General features: G+C 41.6%; 1 non-coding gene across 1 annotated transcript; it reads right to left on the bottom strand.

The window, feature by feature from the left end:
* Window positions 1,625-1,707, bottom strand: TRNAL-CAG. The gene has a single exon. It is a non-coding gene; the product is annotated as a tRNA-Leu (tRNA).

The following is a 6,034-nucleotide window of genomic DNA, read 5'->3' as shown; positions in this document are numbered from 1 at the left end:
ACCAGCCAAAATGGAATAGGTACGCTCCATCAGAACAGATTTTCCTTATAGTTGCCCTCAAAGCAGCATCATTTCTCATACTACTTGAAGCTGATTTGTGTTGGGTCTGTGCCAATCATTTGTTAAGCCTTCTGTCTTTATTTTATAGCTTATGCAATACAACTGACCAACTCAGGGAAACATCTGTTGCACGCAAAGGCAAGAGGTACTAAGATCCTACCAGTGTTTAGACAGCCACTTTGTTCTTTTGATGCCATCGTTACCTCTGCAAGTGGCCCCACATACAGATTATGCTAATCTGAAATGTAGTTTTCTTCATTTTGTACAGCTAGGAATTTATTGCTCACTTAATCTAAGTTGATCTTTGTTAGCTAAGTGTGCAATTAGAGTCACAGTGTTTGATGTAGATCTGGGTGGCTTATAGCACCAGTCTCGCACTTCTGAGCACAAAGTTAAAGTTCAGCCAGAGGTCTTGCTTAATATGAGTTTTGAGGGATTTAAGCATAGTCCCCACTGGAGCGTTATCTGCAACACAAACAGCTATACATTATTTGGCAATCCAGGACAAGATTTGATTAGGAAACACCCTATTCTAGCTAATTTTAGCATAGTGAAGAGTGTTCTCCGTTTGCACAGCAGTCATTTCTGGCAAGATTTGACAATGTTAATGAAGAAGAGAAGATTGGCTGTACCATCCAACCTTCAAAGCATATCAAATTTGGCACTTCTCTCAATAATCCACACCATGATCCTTTGCCTAAAAGATTATATAGGAAGGTGACTGACTGAGTGCCATGAAGCACTGAAACTCTCTCAGAAACAATTAGGTGGATATAAGATATCCAAAGAAAAAGGTCCTTATAGTAAGAAAAATGTTTTTTACAATAAGGGTGCTGAGGTATTGGCACAGGTTGCCGAGAGAGGTGGTGGATGCCCCATCCCTGAACACATCCAGGGTCAGGCTGCACAGGGCTCTGAGCACCCTGATCTAGCTGTAGGTGTCCCTGGTCACTGTAGGGGAGTTGGACCAGATGATCTTTAAGGGCCCTTTCCATCTCATATGATTCTGTGATTGTATAATTTGCCTTTCTCTATGTTCCATAGGTTTTGTTTAGCTTGGCACTGCTTATTGCATACAAGATGACATTTTCTAAACACACTGTAGGGAATAGCAGCATTTTATAGAACCTTTCGTCAGCAAATCTGTTGCACATTTTAACATTGGGATTCTTTTTGCCTTAGACCTGTGTGGACATGAGCTGTCCAGTCTAAGCAGTAAATGGGAAGATGCTCTTCCAGTCAGTATCACAGGTGAGTGACTTCCCTGCCAGACCCTCCAGAGTCTCGTGAAGTCTGGCTGTTCACTCAGAGATGATGAGGGTTGTAACTTAAAATGATGACAAAGAGTAAACTGTCTGAATCATGGTTAAGATCAATCCAGGTTTATCACCATCTAAGCTCATAACAAGGGTCAATTGTTTGATTTCAGCTGGACTACCTGGAGCCCGAAACGCAGAGCACAGCTTCTCTCAGCCTTCCCCTAGCGAGCCCCCGTTCAAGCAGAGTAGCCTAAAGCAGCTTGTCCAAGGTCACATCCAAGCACCCTTTCAAAAGTACATCGAGCTGTCAGAAGTGGGATTCGAACCCACGCCTCCAGGGGAGACTGCGACCTGAACGCAGCGCCTTAGACCGCTCGGCCATCCTGACTATGCCCTTATATGGGAAGCACTGAAATTCCCTCACTGTTAAACTGTCAATTAAAAACAAGTGAAAATAGTTCATGCTTCTGGTTTCTGAAGATGCAGAATAATAAGATATGCTCTTATTCTGGCTCTACATATTCTTTTATGGAATATACAAGCATAGTTAGCTGAACTGCCTAAGGTGTTCACATGACGGCATGCTGTGCTCACCTACACATCATTCTCAGCGTCTAGTTGTGCTTGCCACTAAACTGATTCTCTAAGGATGTTGGTCCCCCTAAAGAGCTCTCTCAGAGATATCAGGTGCCTTAAAACATTGTAAATGTTATAGCTAAACAGAAGAGAGAGGTCTTAGTTACTGCTTCCACCAGGCATGTGTTGCCTGATGCGTTAGCCCTGAAACTGCTACAGTACATGCTGCCACTTCTCTAGGAAGGCAAGCAGTTGTGAGATCATCCATCAACCCAACACCACCATGCCCACTGAACCACGTGCCTCAGATGAAGGGTTGCCCCGTATATGAAGGGCAACATTTTATGGTAAACTGAGTTTGTATAGCTCTGCTCTCATGGAACAAGCTTTCAGTGCAATTGAATCTTCCGAAGAGCTGTTACTACTTTGTGCTCTCCTATAGCAGTTTGATATGACAGTCTCCTCATGTCTAATCTCTCCATCTGACTGCTACTTTGCTTTTCTATTGTCTAGTCATATAAAGTTATTTAGGCTAAAAACAGACATGGCTGAAGTTCCGTTTCCTTTTCTATTTAAAAGAAAGGAGAAAAAAAGCCCAGATTGCCAGAGAACCAGACCAGTTTACCAAAGCTGCACACCCATTCCCAGTCAGCCTGCAGACGCTTTATTCAGACAAGTCCTTCCAATACTTCATAGAGCCAATCCCTTGACTGGTGAGGCTTTGCTAAACCACTAAAGAGAAACCACCTCTCTTCCACCATTTTACTAATTTCTACCAGTATAAAATTAAATTTTACACAAATTTTTACAATTTTTTTTCCTTTTCCTTTTTCTTTTTTTCTCCCTGCAGCAAAAATACAGTAGCACACAACTGACAGTGGACAGTGGGTCTTACACTGCTTTGTACTGTAAAGCTTCATGATGTTCAAATGAGTGACTGGTATAAGAGAGCATTCTGAAATAATTTCAGAGTTGAGTTGATGGTCAATGTAGTGAAGCAAGCTTTAGGTCAGATAGTCTGTCTACCTTGCAAAAGCAAAACCTGTCTTTCCAGAATAATACTGCTTTACCAGATTAAGATAGTAGGAAAACTTTTTTAGAGAAAAGTTGTAATACAAGGAGAAGGAAACAGATGCAGGAGCACAATTCAACGTTATTTCAAGAAAGATGAGGTTGGGTATTGGTAACCATTTGCAAAGAATACAGCAAAAATTTCATAGCAGAGACATCCACTTGAAACAGAGACTGGAAGTCAGCCAAACCTCCTAAACTGTCGATGACAAATCATGGTTGCATAAGACAACCCCCAAATCATAATGGAAACTAAACAGGGGAGTGAGCAGAGCAGATGTTTGGAGGTCATTAACAGGAGCTCAACTTTCCTTGCGTGGTCGCTACCTCTACAGATATCTGATTCCCAGAAATTTCCCTGACCTCTGAACATCTGCTCTCTTCTCCTGTTTTCTTTACATCCGTACTGCAGAGAGCCTCAAGCAGTCATAACCTTTTCAGTTCTTTCTTATAAAATATTTCTATCTCACTCCCCTAAATCATGACGGAAAGTATTTTACAAGTCCGGACCTACCATCGGTCATGGAGGGACCTTCGCATTCATTGTGGTCAATGCTAAACTGAATTACTTGGCTTTTCCAGCAGGCTGAAAGTATGTCCATTAACTATTCAAATAAGCTAATGTAGAGTACTTTGTTATTTTGGTTCAAACTCTTTAGACACTTTCTGTATGGTCTATACTTTGCCATTTTACTGAATTTATTTGCTACCTTTTGTCAAGTCTTCAGTCACCATGAGAACTAGATGTACCCTAGACAGCTTTATTACTTCGAAAAACATGGGGTCCAAACACAAATTTCTAAGTATGATAGCTACTGTTTTCCTTCCTCTAATGGTCAAGTATATCTATTGAAAGTTGCTCTGTACAACAGGCTCTGGTATTGCTCAGGAGTTCTTTATCTGTAGGCATTTAAAGAATTTTCCCATGGGACAATAACAGCTAAAGTTGTTCTTCCTCTTTGGATGAGTACTACTGTATTTACTCTTTCTTTCTCAAAATTTCCCATACCTCCCAGTTTTTCTGGAAATCAAAAATGGATTACATGTGGTACAATAAGCTTTCTTGCTAATCCTCTCAAATCCCCCAAGACATGCCTATCAGATAACAAGTTTCTTGTGTGATAACATGTTCTACACATCCCCTGCCTGCTAATAAAAGTTCCTAGAGTATTGACTAGTTCACTAAGACTTTAGTGAAGTATTTTGTTAATCTGTTCCTCAGACATCTCTTGGTATCCCAGCCATTTTGTACTCATTGTTCTGTTTCTCTGCTCTGCACACTTCCCAGAAAAATATGTTTTCTGGATTAAGGATTGATTTTTCAGCACAGCAATCAGTACATCTGTGGCTAAAGAAAGATCGAATCCCTGTTCAATCATTTGGATCCATGCTGCAACCTTGGCAGTTTAAAATTTAGAAGTGAGGAGGACCTGGGAGTTAGTTAAAAACTGCAATGCTTGCATAGAAGCCTGACTCAGAGACTGTTAAGAGAGCTCAACGGTCCACAGCCATTCCCAGCCTTAAGTTTATTTTCTGTTTTCTTCTCTTCTCCCTCACTCTGCTGATGGCTCTGTGGGTTTCTCTCTGTGGACATATTTTCTTCCACTTGATATTCCTTCATACTGTAAAATGATCGCATAGGTATTTTTGCCGTCTCAGTGCTAAAATTGCATCAGTCACCCTTTCTCTGCCCTACTGCCCTTTACATCTCAGCTCCTGCCATGGTTTCTGCTCACTTCTCTGGATGAACGTGCTCAGGTTCAGCTCAGTTGGATTGACCATGAAGAGGAACTCCGCTTGAAGGAAGGAGCTAGGTGGCATTGAAGAATCAAGGTTTAACTCTCCACTCCACCATGAGCCTCCTGTAGAAAAGCCAGAGTCCACCTCCTCAACAGTGGCCACTCTTACACGGATGGACTTGGACAAACATCTTCCTGGAGGAGAGCCCTGGTCTGAAAATGAATCCAAACTGTGTGGAGCTCCTTGAACCAGGCGTTGTTAGTGTGAGAACCTGTCCTACAAAAGTAATTCTTTCCTCCCAGGTAGGGGCAAAGTCCAATCTCTCTCTGAAGCTGTATGTCTGTGGTTTATTTGTCTTGAAATAAATGTATAGATTATACACAGGCTCCATATGGTATAGAAAGGAGACATATGTTATCTCTATGGCTCAAGCTACCATATGTACATCATCCTATATTCAGATTTCTCTGGTGATTTCCCATCAACTTACAGAGTCATTTTCAGGACACAACTCTAATTTCCAAAACAATTAATGGCTCAGGTCCCAGCTACATCAAAGACTGGGTTTTTATCTGTAAATGACTATGAGAGCTCCACTCCTCCAGGACAACTGACTTTCAGACTTGTTGACAAAATCAGAAAGATATACAGTAGCGAGGAGACAGATTTTGACAAAGACAAACCTAAAAGGAATAAGGAGCATTTCCTTATTGGAAAGGAAGGACTTTACTGTAGAAGACTGCAGACTTCATTCATTTGGACTTTTTACACTAAGCTTGGGTATATTTCTTAACAGCATTACACTTAATCTCACTTCTGAAAACAAAGCAGCTTGGGTCTAGTTTTGCAAAGTGGAGGAGTAATGGTCTCATAACACTTGTGTTTCTTCTTTAAGACAATAATTTAAACAAATCTTATATTGATGAGCAGCAGACAGAAACAGACTGCCTGACAGGTCATGGTATGGATGAAACCTGGAAATACTATTATTCTGATTTCTTGTGAAGAAACAAGGGGTCTGGCCTCTCACAGTAGTGACCCTGGCTTGTATTAGCCCTTCTGAGTTAGCCTGATCTGGACAACTAAAAGGGCTTTGGTGACACAGAGCCTAAGAATGGCTCTGGGAAATTGGGTAACCTTGTAAGTGCAGGCTGGTGTTCAGTGCTAGTGTGTGATACACCAGGACAGGATGGATCAGCAGCCTGAGGTAGCGTGTCAAACCTCTGGGAAGGCAGCTGCCTAGCTCACAGGATCAGGCTCTGTACACTTGAATGAGGAAGAGCTCTACCTTTCCAGTGGATGGATTCAGGCTACAGAGATATTTCATC

This window comes from Numida meleagris, chromosome 3 (assembly GCF_002078875.1).
Source record: "Numida meleagris isolate 19003 breed g44 Domestic line chromosome 3, NumMel1.0, whole genome shotgun sequence".
Classification (NCBI taxonomy): domain Eukaryota; kingdom Metazoa; phylum Chordata; class Aves; order Galliformes; family Numididae; genus Numida; species Numida meleagris.
Note: the sequence above shows the minus strand (reverse complement) of the source record. Positions and strands in the feature narration are given on the sequence as shown.